Raw genomic sequence first — 16,897 nt, forward strand, 5'->3', positions numbered from 1 at the left:
AACTATGTAAGAATACAGCAGATCAACTGCATTTTACATCTCCTGAGTCCTGCAGAAACCAGCGTGTAATAATATTCATGTTTATACACTACTGGCCATTAAAATTGCTACACCAAGAAGAAATGCAAATGATGAACGGGTATTCATTGGACAAATATACTATACTAGAACTGAAATGTCATTACGTTTTCACGCAATTTGGGTGCATAGATCCTGAGAAATCATTACCCAGAACAACCACCTCTGGCCGTAACAACGGCCATGATACGCCTGGGAATTGAGTCAAACAGAACTTGAATGGCGTGTACAGGTACAGCTGCCCATGCAGCTTCAACAGGATACCACAGTTCATCAAGAGTAGTAACTGGCGTATTGTGACGAGCCAGTTGCTCGGCCACCATTGACCAGACGTTTTCAGTTGGTGAGATATCTGGAGAATGTGCTGGCCAGGGCAGCAGTCGAACATCTTCTGTATCCAGAAAGGTCCGTACAGGACCTGCAACATGCGGACGTGCATTATCCTGCTGAAATGTAGGGTTTCGCAGGTATCGAATGAAGGGTAGAGCCACGGGTCGTAACACATTTGAAATGTAACGTCCACTGTTCAAAGTGCCGTCAATGCGAACAAGAGGTGACCGGGTCGTGTAAGCAACGGAACCCCATACCAGCACGCCGGGTGATACGCGAGTATGGCGATGACGAATACACGCTTCCAATGTGCGTTCACCGCGATGTCTCCAAACACGGACGCGACCATCATGATGCTGTAAACAGAACCTGGATTCATCCGAAAAAATGACGTTTTGCCATACGTGCACCCAGGTTCGTCGTCGAGTACACCGCCGCAGGCGCGAGTGTCTGTGATGCAGCGTCTAGGGTAACCGCAGCCATGGTCTCCGAGCTGATAGTCCATGCTGTTGCAAATGTCGTCGAACTGTTCGTGCAGATGGTTGTTGTCTTGCAAACGACCCCATCTGTTGACTCAGGGATCGAGACGCGGCTGCAAGATCCGTTACAGCCATGAGGATAAGATGCCTGGCATCTCAACTGCTAGTGATGCGAGGCCGTTGGTATCCAGCACGGCGTTCCGTATTACCCTCCTGAACCTACCGATTCCATATTCTGCTAAAAGTCATTGGATCTCGACAAACGCGAGCAGCAATGTCGCGATAAGATAAACCGCAATCGCGATAGAATACAATCCGACCTTTATCAAAGTCGGAAAAGTGATGGTACGCATTTCTCCTCCTTACACGAGGCATCACAACAACGTTTCACCCGGCAACGCCGGTCAGCTGCTGTTTGTGTATGAGAAATCGGTTGGAAACTTTCCTCATGTCAGCACGTTGTAGGTGTCGCTACCGTCGCCAATCTTGTGTGAATGCTCTGAAAAGTTAATCATTTGCGTATCACAGCATTTTCTTTCTGTCGGTTAAATTTCGCGTCTGTAGCACGTCATCTTCGTGGTGTAGCAATTTTAATGGCCAGTAGTGTATATTCAAACAGAGTTATTATAACTTTTAATCATTGTCTTGCTTCAAAAGACTTGTCATACTGCCAAGAGCGGGACGTTTCTCAGTTTTTCTAGTTGATGAACCTACCATCGATTAAGAAATAACTTCAGTTCCATTGCAAGAACGAAAACACATCGAGGTATGATTGTAAGATACATGTTGTTTGTGAAGACTAAAGCACAAAATAACTAGCAAATGTAGAGCAGCAAAGATGTAAACCACTCGAAAGGCATTTTAAAGAAACTAGTTAATTGTTGTCCAGTATAAATCAAATAGCTCACAGAACTAAAAGAATCTCACAGGGCAGCAATCAACGTAAAAATTATGACATTGTCTATGTCCACTATGAATTACCTTTAGCACAGCTGCAATAACTGCCTTTGCAAACAAAGTTAGACTTTATTCTCGACCGTTAAGTAGGTAAAAGGCAACTTCTCAGTCAAGATCGAAATATGTTTGCACGAAGCAATTTTGTAACAGAATCTTGGCAATTTATGTGTTTATCGTGTTCAGAGTAAACTGTTATATACCGGAGCGGTAATTAGAGTCTCGTTATTTCCCCGTCTCCCTGTATATCATGAAACAGTAGCAATAGTGAAATTAATACAGATACTAACGCCGTTAGTCGAACGTTAAGATAGTAAATCGAGTATCAAAAAGTCCGTAGACTACTTGAGAAATTTTCGAAGTCTCTAAAGTCAGTTGCGACTGCTGTGATTCTGAAAGAATGTAACACTTTTTACCGAAATCGGCCTTCCAGTATCTTTTGAGTGAGTTAGTGGGAAGGCCGCCAAGTTTCACGGTTTTTATATTGTTAACAAACACTATAGGTACGTTTCATCTCTGTTAACAAGGAATGGTATTGATTCCCGCCTATAGAAGTCTTTGGTTGTTAGGAACATATGGTCGGCGAGACTCCACATGGATAGACTGTAAAAAAATCTGTTACCTGATGCGCGTGTTTGTTGGGTTAGTAAATTCTACAGCCTGATGGTAGGGTTCGAGGGTGGCGCAGACTACACGAAACGATAGACCCAAGTTGTCAACAAGGCACTGTGCAAACTGTTGGTGGCTCCATAATGGTGTGGGCTGTGTTGAAATGGAATGGACTGGGTCTCTGTCCAACTGAACCAGACTGGAAATGATTATGTTCGCCTACTTCGAGACCACTTGCAGCCATCCAAGAACTTCATTTATATCGATGACAATGCGCAATGTTTCCGGGCCGCAATTGTTTGCAATTGGTTTACAGAACGTTCTGGACAATTCGAAGAAATGATTTGGCCACCGACATCGCCCAACATGAATCCTAGCGAACGTTTATGGGACATAATCGAGATGTAATTTCATGCACAAAATCGTGCACGGGCAACACCTTCGCATTATAGACGGCTAAAGAGGCAGCAAAGCTTAATATTTCTCCAGGGGACGACGAGTGAGGTATTGAGTCCATGCCACGTCGAGCTGGTGCACTACGCCGGGCGAAGGGAGGACCGACAGGATGTCAGCAGGTATTCCAGGAGTTTTGTCACTTCAGTGTACTATTTTTTTGTCTAACTTTCATTACCGCGTAACATGTGGATGCTATTATTCCCGCACACCGTGTATTGTGCACACTGGACGCTTAATAGTCTCACTAAAAGCAATTTGGACATCAAAATAGGAAAACACAACTGAAACTTCCACTATATCAGTTCACCGCTCTAGGCAGAAAAAGCGCCGGAAACATAACGCTGCGCCATTTAGCTTCAGGCGACTGCATTGTGTGGGATCGGCGTGGCTACAGCGAAAATTGTTATTCCATTGTCCAGGCTCGTCAATAGCAGAGGGCGATCAATCGAGAGAAATCTCCTCTCTCCTTCTATTAGAGGAAATGCGCGAATGAAAGCGTGTCTGTAATATGTATTAGCGACGATAATAACAGCACATCAGACGCCATTAGGACTCGTCTCTGCCCAGCCGGACGCTCAAGTCAAAAGCTGTCACGCACAAAGAGATGCGAGCTTTGTTAAGCGAGGTGAGCGTGGCGTCTGTGGGTGAATGAAGGCGGGTGTGAATGAGAGTGGCGGCGAGGTCGTTGTCCGGCGTCTTTGGGGATATTTCGATGGCGGGAAGCGCGCAGACATCCGCTGGACGGACAGACACTTTGGTTCAACAACCGCGTCCTGCGAGCGGCCCGAGCGGCCAGCGCCGCGGCAGTAGCGCCGTCGCGGGGTGCCACGGCAGGTCGCGCCCTCCAGGTCAGTGCTAGCGGGTGACGCTCTTATTAGATGCTAAGTGCTTCTCGTGACTCACTCGCGACACGGGGCACTCCGGCCGTGGCCTGCATTAGCAAACAGTCACCGCCTCCGTGTCCGCTCACTTATCGAGTCCATCGTCAGCGCCGGGAAGCGGCCCTCTGCGCTGACGGTGCGTCTTTCCGTTTGGATACGTGTGTCCAATCCCACTGCAATTACCGTAAAACTGAAAGGGTGAAAAGGGAGCTCTCGAGGGGCCGTTGACCTGCAGCAGTCTGAAATGGTCTTTCTAACACATGCAGTTTCTCGTCCAGCTTGGAGAATACACTGTTGACCATTAAAATTGCAATATCGTAGAGACGTCGTCCGATAAACGTCAAATTAACGTGAAGCGTACTCCGAGCTTGGCAACGGCCTTGCCGCAGTGGATACACTGGTTCCCGTCAGATCACCGAAGTTAAGCGCTGTCGGGCGTGGCCGACACTTGGATGAGTGACCATCCGGGCCGCCATTCGCATTTTTCGGGGTGCACTCAGCCTCGTGATGCCAATCGAGGAGCTACTTGACCGAATAGTAGCGGCTACAGTCAAAGAAAACCATCATAACGACCGGGAGAGCGGTGTGCTAACCACACGCCCCTCCTATCCGCATCCTCAACTGAGGATGACACGGCGGTCGGATGGTACCGGTGGGCCGCATGTGGCCTGATGACGGAGTGCTACTACTACTCCGGGCTTGGATACGTAAATAATCATCACTTCGGTGCAACTGCACAAAGTAGTTAGGAGTAACACCATCTCCATACTCTGCAGGGTGTTCTGGAACTCAAAATGGTTCAAATGGCTCTGCGCACTATGGGACTTAAGATCTGAGTTCATCAGTCCCCTAGACTTAGAACTACTTAAACCTAAATAACCTAAGGACATCACACACATCCATGCCCGAGGCAGGATTCGAACCTGCGACCGTAGCAGGCGCGCGGTTCCGGACTGAAGCGCCTAGAACCGCTCGGCCACAGCAGCAGGCCGTTCCGAAACTATTCGTTCAGATTAATATAGGAGGTAGAGAACATCAAAGCAAATATATTTCGATAAGGAACATATGGTCTCTCACATGACTTGTAATATTGAGGAACATTTTGTTAGGGATACTGACGTAACCTGTAGTGACATTGTCGCTGACTGGGAATGTGAACTGACAACCAAAACTGTTTGTTTCGCCACATGTGAATCCACGAGGGACTCGACGACGAGTTAATCAGCAGCAATGCGTTGTTATTGTGTGGGACGACATTGTCGGTGATATGTTAACTGGACCATACATTCTTCCACTCTGCCTCAGTGGATGGAGATATCCCATCTTTACAGAACATGTATCGCCAGAACTTCTGGAGAATGTACGAGATATGTAAGAAAAGTAGCGACGTTGACTTTTTTTGTCAGTCGAAGAATTCATTTACTTTTTTTTTTCAAACAACAGTATTGTCCCCTTCAAAGTAGTTCCCTCCGGCAGCTACGTACGGGCAGGGTCGTTGTTCCCAGTTGGTAACAGCGCTGTAATGTTTCAACTATTATGGTCTTTAAAATGACGGTCACGTTCTTCTGAATGTTCTCCAGAGTCTGCAAAAAAAACATTTTTCATTTTCGGAAAAAGAAAAAATTCACAAGGACTCAGATCAGGTGAAGGCCTTTTGCGGTCAAATATTCTATGATGGAAGTGGCCGTGGTACAGGGGGCGTTGTCGTGATGCAGCAGCCATTTGAGTGCAGTGTGCAAAACTTCGGTCAAAATTTGACGTACTCTGAAAGTGTTTACGTTTGACACGTTAATCATCATCATTATTGTTAAACATCGGTCTGTCTCATAACAGCACTCACATGTTCGACGTTTTCGCCGGTTTTTGAAGCTGAAGGTCTCCCTCAGTGACGTTCATCTTCAGCGTGTTCTCGGGATTCCAAAAAATTATTTGTGCCAGCGAAAAACGTTTCCTCTTGAGAAGGAACATTTCCCCTAGCACTGTATCAACGCCGGCCGAGCGGTTCTAGGCGCTACAGTCCGGAACCGCACGACCACTACGGTCGCAGGTTCGAATCTTGCCTCGGGCATGGATGTGTGTGATGTCCTTAGGTTAGTTAGGTTTAAGTAGTTCTAAGTTCTACGCGACTGATGACCTTAGAAGTTAAGTCCCATAGTTCTCAGAACCATTTGAACCATTTTAACTATTTCAGCTTTTCGGATGCCACACTCACGAATTCCCTAAGTTAAACACTAAACGTTGCTCTAAATTCCACTGTTCTATTTTCGTAACACACAACAATAACGCAACTTCGCTGAAGGCGCTCTCAAAAATCACATGATGGATGTACGGGGCTGGTACTCGGGAGTGAGCATCTAGAACGGATGAACACAGCGGTCTACACAAGGAGAACAACACAGCTTTGCCAGCTCGCTTACAGTGTTGTCAGCATCATTATTTTTCTCGCGCATCTTGTATCTCTGAATGTTATACAAAGATGTAGTTCTAGTACGATGTGGAGCCGGCCCATTTCAGCATTTTCGTCAGGAATCATTTGAGAGCCACCTTCGGGGTCCGATGGATCGGTCGATGTAGCTGTGTGGCCTGGCTACACAGGACACCTGAACTTACGTGCTTAGAGTTCTTCCGCTGGGGGACATATGAAGCATCTGGTGTATGAAAACGTTGTGTAACAGAAGAATACCTCGTCGCTAGAACTGCTGTGGCTGCTGGTACCATTGTCGATAAGTCAGGAATCTTCGAACGGACATGACAATCAACGGTCCAATGATGTGCTGCGTTCATACAGGCCAATAGTCGCTCATTCGAGCAGTTACTGGGACTGCCGCTGCTGTAATTAGCATGCTGATCTACCTTCTGTGTAAATCGTCCCTACGTCCGCACGGTGACCATTGCTACGGCTTGCTTTGACACGGCATGGAGACGTGTGCCGACAATGGTGAGCCCAACAACAATTCTGGGCACTAGAGTGGCATCACGTGGTCTTTTCAGACGCTAACCACTTCTGCGTACAGCATCATGTAGAACCTATCCGCGTGCACATGCTCTGAAGGGAAAGAACGTTGTCAGACTCCATTCATCATCATCATAAGGGGCCAGTAATAGGCGTGATGGTATGGGGTGGCAATGGGTACAAAACACGATCGCCTCTGATGATTTGGACACCAGAAGTTACTTTCAGACGTATTACGGCTACTGGAAATGTATTTTTGAAGTCTCCATGACGTTATGTTCCAACAAGATAACACCATACTGCGACTGCATGCTGCCCGCTCAGCCCTCACCTAGCCCGATACAGAGCGTTCGGCTGTTGTGCTGGATAATATGTTCACCAGGTCTCTTACTTCAAAACTTGTGACCATGGGCGGCCAAGAGATTGGAATACCACCACTACCCATCCACAAATATTGATGAGCTCTATCACAGAACAGAAGCAGTAGGAAATGCGGTACCTGTCTGTCACTCAAGCTTAGTTTGTCTCGATACCCAGTTGGGTAAGATCCTAAGTTGGAGCCAGAGTAGCAGCTCATGCTCTTTGTACTAAGTTACACTCTATTTGTACACCAAAATCACCTAGAAATTGTATGCCATTGTGGAACGTTTTATTTTCTTTTATGCGGGTGTGTGTGTGTGTGTGTGTGTGTGTGTGTGTGTGTGTGCGTGTGTTTGTGTTGCTTTGTGCATTTCACTGCTGTGTTGTATATGTGTAGTTTTTGCTCTGTATTTTAGTTTTATTTGTGTAATTCAGCTTGTATTTTAGTTTTATTTCTGTAACTCAGCTTGTTTTCGATATGTGTGTCACACCCACTGTAGAGTGATGATTGATTTATTGTTTGCACCTGTTGTTATGTGGGATCCTATTTTCTCCACAAAACATGGGCCAGAACAGCTTGCTTTAGATAATGAGGATTATTGTAGTGTAATATTGTGTATTGGCTGTAGATTTTCTGTGCATGTTGAATGAGTGTTTATCATTTTCCGTTGTTATTTTCGTCTCAAGAAAGTTTAGTTGTTTGTCCTTTTCTAATGCGACTTTTATGTGTATCTGCACCTTGTTTAGTTATTTATGAAATTTGTCTGTTCTTTCTTGTGTATAATATAGCAGACATATTATGCAGTCCCCGTATTTATGCCTATATATGATTTTGAATTTTCCTTGTGTGGCTTTTTTCTCAAAGATTTCAGTTTCTGACTGATTTATGAAAATATTTGCTAACATTTCTGATGCCTGGGAATCTATTAGGACAGCATGTCTTTGCAGTTCATATCCGTAATCGAAATGGAAGTAATTAGGTCGTGTTGTCATTCTGATCATATTAATCATTACATATATTATTTAACAAGTCATCGTCCCTTTTCTTCAACACATACTAGTCGTACAAGGATGAATGAGGTACCGTCAGAAACGTTTTTTGACTGGCTTCTGACTTTTCATATCGATTTTGCGCTTAAGCTATTTGTGAAAACATTAACGTAAAATAGACTTCTGTGTGTCACAGGCAGGAGTGTATCATAGATCCACAGCTTCATAGCAATATTTCACGAAGCTAACGAATTAATCAAGGATAAAAAGCTCGCTTTTCATTTTATCTTATTACAAATATAATTTTATTTCTTTTAATGTATTTATTAACTGAATGATTTGTATGCAGCATTGCCATAGATAATAACCATGACTACTACCGTAGTCCATTATCTCTGCCCCATGTACTAGATGACTTTTCTGAACAGACATACCTTCCAAAACGACAAACGTATTCGTCGTTGTCGCCTTCAGTTATGATATAGCTATAGCTACTACAGCCTAATGTGCTTTCCATAACTGCAAATGTTTGTCGAGTTACAGTCATAGGTTATGTTGTTCTTCTGACGGCCGAGATGGCTGCCTGTCGTACGAGCCGAGACAAACATTCGGAATGCGAATCTCATTTTTGGACACATGGAACTGTATATACAGGCATGTAGAGGAATTTCACGATTATTATTTCAAGTCGTTCGATTCATTTTTAAATATGTTTCCTTTTCGTTCCCATAACTACCCTTATCCCAAAGACCGCACCTAGTGCGAAAGTTCCACACGGGTCTTCTGGTTATTTTTATTACTGTTTCTAATTTGTGCTCTTTGATTTTTAACTTTAGTCCAGCTTTCCTGCATTCTTCTTCGGTGGATTGCCTTGTAATTTTTTCGTTGCACCATCAATTTGTCTATTATTAGCTATGATCCATTTAAAATAATAGTCTACAACAGTTCAATGGTGCCTAAGCTTTCTTTTGAATACAGGTATACTGGTTGTCGCGATTCATATAGAAGATGAAAGACGCCATCTATGCCAACTAACTTGTCGATTGCCACCAACAGTTCAAATGGCTACAGGACGTACGTCGCTCGAGTAATCAACTTGCCCCGTTCTAGGCTTAAATATTAAATGAAGCTTTATTTTAAAAGTGATTCCTAGGAGTAAACTGAATATGTGTGAGTCAGTAAGAAGGCCCTTTATCAAAATATCTAGTTCTCGTAATTTATTATTACCTTAACACAACAGAGTACGTTTCAGAGTGCGCAGTAGTACTTTTTAGGTAGTTATTCTTGTTTCTGCGTTTAACTTCCTGTCGTCACTTCCGTGGCCAGTATCACTCACCTGCAAGGACACGACGATATCCAACTGAAATAACCATGCCGGAAGAAATTTTCGTCGTCGAAAGTTAACTGGCGAAAAGAGGAAAGGAAAAGGAAGTAAGGATGAGTTTACAAATCGATGACGTGGAGATTACTAGACAAACTGATTTTTTCTTTTTTAAGAGGTGGAGCCCCTCCACGCCCACGCCGGCTTTATGGCCAACTCAATAGGTCTACTGCCATATCTGCATAAAGATTAGTTTTCGCTAAAGTGAGGTGTCTCAGGATGTAGGTACTGCGATGTTTGCGTACGTCTGGTTAAGGTTAACCATTAATTCGCACTCATCTGGAGATAGATTGGGTCGGAGTCGAACGAAGGGTAGTGGTTTGAAGGGCAGAGGGAAAAAAGTGCCAAGGCAAGAGTCAAGGGGAAAAAACCTCGGCGATAGTTAGGTCGGGTGGTAAGAGCAGTAGCAGATGTCTTTGCTGCCTGCGATAGGTCGTGCAAGAGTAGGCTTTGTTAGTAGTGGGTATTATGCATGCCGATACCTTGACGTTGTGCGGTGGTGTTGCTCGGAGGCTGCCGCTGGCTGCCGGTGTAGAGCTCTCGTTCAGCGTCAGCTCCGATAGGTCATATATCGGATGCACAGTGTAGGGTGAAGTTGGCGGATTGTTTGTGCGTCAGTGGGCGAGCTCGTCGGTGTCCCTGCCGTGGCCTGTTGGTCGGCTCTAATAGCAGCTGGTAATTACCAGTCAGTGTTGCTGATATGCAGAGGCTTGCCGACGTTTGTCGCTCGTTAGTATATGTTAGTTTACCATAGGTGGCTATGCCCAAGCTAGTAGTGTCTTTGGCCGCTTGTGCTTCCACCTATGGTTGTGATCTTAGTTTCCCAGAGTGAGGATGAAAGGATTGTTCGAGTGTCTCTAGTTCCTGTATAGTCGTGTTTTTTGAATACTTCCTTGAGGGTATCAGGGCGGGATTCTTGGTGAAGCTCCACGGTGCGTGTGTAGCGTGGAGCGTTGCTAATGATTGGTAGCACTTTGTTCTGTATGATCTGCAGGCGATGCAGTCGTGTAGGAGCTGCATATCCCCAGACGGGAGCTGCGTACGTCATCAGAGGTCTACTCAGTGCCATGTATATGGACCTCGACACCCTCCTATTCAGTGTGCTTTCCCTGTTGAGCATTGGGTAGAGCTGTTTGAGCCTCGCGTGCACGCTGTTGGCAACGTACTCGATGTGGTCCCCCATGTAAGTTTCCGGTCCAGCCAGACACCTGGGTATCTGACTTTCTCTCGAAAACGTATTGGGCGTGTATGTAGTGTTATCGGTCTATTGTGTTGATGTTTGTGCAGTAGTTTCGGTCTACGTGTGAACAGAACTGCTTCGCACTTGTCGACGCGCTGATGCGTTCCTATGCTTTTTTATGGAATGAGACCGCAAGGTGATGTTGTTGGTATATCAGGGTAACGGCCAGCGTTGATTTTCCGCTCCTCCTTTCTTAGTACAGTCATCTACTTCAAATACTTTAAAGTGTGTAATACGCATGAACAACTTGGACATAAAATAGAGCTGAAGAACGTGAAACGGCGCCAGTAATTGAGGGAAGACACTGTGTCACTGTTATAACACGTTCCCGGTATTATTGTCTCTATTTGAAGACAATAGAGAAGAAATCATGAAACATAATTAAATTAACAAATAAAAACTTTGTGATTGTCGATGACACTGTAATTATGTCGTAGAGAGCAAAAGACTTGGAAGAGCACTTGGACAGAGTTGATACTGTCTCGAAAAGAGGATGTGATATAAACATAAAAATGTTAAACAAGATTAAATAGAATATACACGAATTAAATTAGGCAGTGCTGAGGGATTAGAATGGGAAATGAGTTTTGTAACTTGGGCAACAAAATAACTCATGATGATAGAAGTAGACAGAGCGTAGAAATGCAGTCTGGCAACAGCGAGAAATTCTTTTTAGAGAAACAGAAATGTGTTAGCATCATATATAAAGTAAGTTTTAAGAAGACTTTTCTGGATATGTTTATCTGGTGTCTAGCCTTATATGAAACTGAAATAAACAGTAAAGACAAGGAGAGTAGCTAATAGAATCTTTTGACACATGATGTTACGTCAGAGTGCTGGATTTGTTGGGTAGATCGAATCAGTAATGAGGAAGTACTGAATCGAACTGGGACGAAAAGAAATTTATGACATAACTTCACTAAAAAGAACGATATCTTAACATGTCACTTCCTGGAAGTATTAAGGAACCCTTAGTTTGGTAATGGACTTAACTATGAGGGGGAGGGGGGGAGGGGAGGAGAGGAGAGGGTAAGCACAGTAGTGGGAGATCAGGCTTTGCTATAGAAAGCTGGTTCAAATGGATGTAAGTTGTAGTGGCTATACAGACAGGAGAGGCTTGGACAGGTTGGACTAGAGTGGAGAGCTGCGCAAAAGCAGTCTTCGGATGAAGACCACAGCAACAATTACCTCCCTGTAGTGAATTAATACCAGTGGAGTGAGTCGTATTTGTTAGGAGTGACAACAAAAAATTATTCAAATGGCTCTAAGCACTATGGGACTTAACATCTGAGGTCATCAGTCCGATAGACTTGGAGCTACTTAAACCTAACCTAAGGACATCACACACATCCATGCCCGAGGCAGGATTCGAACCTGCGACCATAGCAGCAGCGCGGTTCCGGACTGAAGCACCTCCGAAATTCCTTCACCAAAGAAGACGAAGTGAATATTCCAGAATTCGAATCGAGAACAGCTGCGAACATGAGTAACTTAGAAGTAGATATTGTCGGAGTAATGAAGCAACTTAAGCTACTTATCAAAAGCAAGTCTTCTGGTCCAGACTGTACACTAGTTAGGTTCCTTTCAGTGCATACTGATGCAATAGCTCCATACGTAACAATCAAATACACCCGCTCGCTCGACGAAATATCCACACCCAAAGACTGGAAAGTTGCACAGGTGACACCAGGTGTTCAAGAAAGGCAATAGGAGGAATCCACTAAATTACAGGCCCATATCATTAACGTCGATGTGATGCAGGATTTTGGATCATATATTACTTTCGAACATTATGAATTATCTCGAAGAGAACAGTCTATTCGCATACAGTCAACAAGGATTTAGAAAATATCGTTCTTGTGAAACAGAGCTAGCTCTTTATACATACCAAATTGATTCCGTATTTCAAGATTTCGAAAAGGCTTTTGATATCGTACCACGCAAGTGGCTTGCAGTGAAATCGCGCGCTTATGGATCATCATCTCAGTTATGTGACTGGATTCATAATTTCCTGTTAGAGAGGTCACTGATCGGAGTAACTGAAGGAAAGTCATGGAGTAAAACAGGAGTGAAATCTGACGTTCCCCAATGTTATGTTATAGGCCATCTGCTTTTTCTTATTTATATAAACGGTTTAGGAGACAATCTGAGCAGCCGTCTTATGTTGTTTGCCGATGATGCTACATTTATCGCCTATTAATCTCAATAGAAGATCAAAATAAACTACGAAACGACTTTGAAACGTATCTGAATGGTTCGTAACTTGGTAATTGAACCTAAATAATGAAAAGTGTGAGGACATCCACGTGAATACTAAAAGGAATCACCTAAACTTCGATTACACGATAAATCAGTCAAATCTAAAGGCTGTAAAATCGACTAAATACCTAGGAATTACAATCAGGAACATTTTAAATTGGAAATAACACATAGAAAATATTGTGAGGAAGGCAAAACAAAGACTGTTTTATTGGCAGAACACTTAGAAAATGTAACAGGTCTACTAAAGAGACTGCCTATACTACGCTTGTCCGTCCTCTTTTGGAGTACTGCTGGGCGGTCAAAGACCCCTGCCGGACAGGATTAACGGAGTAAATAGAGAAAGTTCAAATAAGAGCAGCACGTTTTGTACCCCTTTTCCCGAAATAGGGGAAAGAGTGCCACAGACATGATACATAATTTGGATTGGACAACATTAAAACATGGGCGTCTTTTGTTACGACTGAATATTCTTGCAAAATTTCAGTCACCAACTTTCTCTCCGAATACGAACATTTTGTTGATGCCGATCTCCTTAGAGAGAAACGATCATCGTAATAATATAAGGTAAATCAGAGCTCGTACAGAAAGATATATGTGTTCGTTTTTTCCGAGCGCTGCTCGAGAATAGAATAATAGAAAAATTACTGTGAAGATGGTTCGATGGTCCCTATGCCAGGCACTTAAGTGTGATTTGCAGAATATCCATGTAGACGCAGAGAATTCTTTAATACTCGTCGTTGTTGTGTCATGACTGATTCTTAACTGTTACTGTTTACGCATGAAACAGCTAGATAAATCACAGCCTACGTCAGTAGTCTGCTTACAAAAAACAGAAACAATATTGAAGTATGTTTGACCGACATCGATACATTTACTGCAGCGTTCTTGGCTATCAAAACAACACGGGTAACTCTTCAACGTGTCGCACGTTCTGGAAACACGCCATCCCGCTGTCTGCGTCCATCTTGCTACGTGCAGCTGATTTATAGTACCGGCAACATCAATGCTGGACGAACGCTGTTATCTACTTATCTACCAAATAGGAGTGTCTAATCTCTCCAGAGTCTAGCGCCGAAAAGAGTTGGTATCATATTGACAGCAAGCGTGCAGTCTCTTCGTCAGCTTCTTTTATCACTTCAGCGTTACACGTAGTTGTATAATCTGCTCCTACTGTCCTGTTGCTGGCTGTCCCGATTCAGTGTGACACAAACCAGCATGCCGTCTGTCCATCCTCTTCTACAGCCTGTGCTGTATGCGAGACACGCTGATCCACTAACTTCTTACGGCAACTAGTAGTGATGCCACATAAAGCGACATGTATTGGTTTTGTACACGCGATGGAAAAAAGAAAAACAACGCCACCGAGTGAAAACCTCACTTCCCGAGAGTGTTTTCCGGAACGCACTATCTTTCTGCATCACATTGCACAGTAACTTCTGTGGAAGCACTCTAAGCCATCTGTACATTGCCGTCTGAACCGGACGAGGATAAAGCAGAACATCTGCCGAGGCCTATCCAAAGGAATCATTCCAACCGTCACCTTAGCTTATCTTAGGAAACCACAGAGCCGGCCGCGGTGGCCGAGCGGTTCTAAGCGCTTCAGTCCGGAACCGCGCAACTGCTACGGTCGCAGGTTCGAATCCTGCCTCGGGAATGGATGTGTATGGTGTCCTTAGGTTAGTTAGGTTTAAGTAGTTCTACGTTCTAGGGGACTGATGACCTCGGATGTTAAGTCCCATAGTGCTCAGAGCCATTTGAACCATTTGAAACCACAGAAGCGCAAATGAGAATGGTAGATATGGTATTTGAGGACCAGTCATCTCGAATGCAAGTCTAGCACCTGTAAACATTCCTTCAGCTCACTTGGTCCGTTGGAAAAACGTGTATGGGAATTATTCTCTATGGAAGTTTTTTGTCCATGAATTTAGGATATATCTTTATAATGAATATTTTGACAATTGGAACTAAAATTGGTTTGATGCAGTGCCAAATTTATGTCGCTTTTCAGCTATCCTCTTCAGATTCGTAAAACTACTGCGTCCTTAAAGATCAACGATTGCCCTTGAGATTCTCTTTCCATTTTCTCCTCTCCTCTGTTCCTCTCCTCTTCCTAATCCCTCTCTCTGACTATCTCTTCCTCCCCCTGTCTCTATTCATCTCCTCCTCTTTCATTTCTCTATCCATCTCTTCGTCTCCTCTCTCTCTCTGTCTGTTTCCTCCTCTACCTAACTGTGTCCATCTATTCATTCCCCTCGCTGCCTTTCCAGTTCCTCCTACTCACTTCTCTCTCCACGTTATCATGCACGCCGCAATAGGAGGCTCGTGTTTCTTACGTCATAGTATTTCTTTCCTCATTGTAACTAATATGTGCATCAAATTTCGTTGAATTCGTTCCAGGGGTTCAGGATGAGCTTTTTAGCCGTGTTTTTGCTCACGTGTGCGGTAGTCAGATATACTCCACATATATTTAACATATTTCAAAATTATTTGTACACATATTTCATCTGTATCTATAGCAAATTCCGCCCTGCAGTTTCATTTTCAAACAGATCAATGCTTATCACATCGTTTCTTCTGATCTGTATGCTGTATAATGATACAATTGTGTAGGTAAATCAAATGGTTTATGTCCCTACTATCTACAAAATGTGTCGTGAATAGAATTAGAAGTAAAGAAGTAACAAATCAAAACGTCCTGCAGGATTCGGTAGTTATTCATGTATCACAGTATTTGACATTGTCTCTCATGAACTGTGTGTCGTAAAGTGATGTATTTTTGTAGGTACAGTCAACGGCAGGTATGGACAACGTCTGCGAAAGTGCGAAGCAACGAAGCAACAAATTTAAACGTCTTGCATGACTTGGCAGTTTTTCACGCATCTCAATGCTTATGACGTTGTATCTCCTGTACTATGTGTCGTACAATGATATAATTTTTCTGGTACATTCAATAGTATGTGTGAATACTGTCTGCAAGATGTGTTGCGAATACAGTCAGCAGTAAAAAAAGTAATTAAAACGTCATATTTCAGCGGCAGTTTTACTGCATGAACGGTAAGAATGTAGCAAAAGATAAACTTTTTTCGTTTCATCCTTTTTTGAGGGTTGTCAGCGAGAAAATAATTCGTGGAGGTTTGAAATTATGTGTAATGTTTGTTGCTAATCTCTAAGTACTATCATTCTCAAATGCTGGATTACTCGTCGTGAGCTACTCAGCTTTTTCACCCCCACCGCTTTGACAGGTAGGTTGTGCTTAACACCGCAAGGACGATTTCCAGACAGTGAGCGATATGTGTACCAAATTCGGTTGCAATCGGTCCAGTGGTTTAGGGGGGAATGTGGTACAAATATACATAAATACATAAATACATATATACGTACATCCCATTTTGTAATATGCACGGATATCGGTCCTGTTACATTTAATATACTATGAATACTGACTTCCTTCAGTTTTCCACGCCATTGTTCTACTGGAGAGACTACGGAAAGAACTTGTCGAGGTAACGTCGTGTTTCGCACAAAGGGAAGCTGGGAATGGGAACAAAAAATGGTACGTCACAGGGAGAATGTACGCGTTTCATGCAAGAATGGTTTTTAACGCTCACTAAGCGGAGATCATAAATTGTAATCTGGCGGAGACTAGCCATTATATGACGAGAAGACTCGATCTTGTATCGCAGCTTCCAGGGAGGATCGTTAATCATTGGCCAGTAAGTTAAATAATGCATGAAGGCGGATGGAAAAGCAAGCCAGCTAACTGGTCGCGAAGGGTATTTGCAGGGCTGAGGCGTCTGGCGCACATGTCAGGCCGGGAGACGAACAGCGGCGGCGAGTACATCCAGCAGCTGCTCGCCGGTTATCAGCGCGTGGCCGGCTACAAATGGCCGCGCCGCGCCACACGTCACGCCGCCCCGCTCGGAA

At 43.9% G+C, this 16,897-nt stretch overlaps 1 protein-coding gene across 1 annotated transcript in view; it reads left to right on the forward strand.

Annotated features, from left to right (window-relative positions):
* LOC124799851 (serine proteinase stubble) overlaps positions 1-16,897 on the forward strand; it is a 711,707-nt gene that overhangs the window by 273,028 nt on the left and 421,782 nt on the right. The window lies entirely within an intron of this gene.

Source organism: Schistocerca piceifrons, chromosome 1, assembly GCF_021461385.2.
Source record: "Schistocerca piceifrons isolate TAMUIC-IGC-003096 chromosome 1, iqSchPice1.1, whole genome shotgun sequence".
NCBI classification, from domain to species: Eukaryota; Metazoa; Arthropoda; class Insecta; order Orthoptera; family Acrididae; genus Schistocerca; species Schistocerca piceifrons.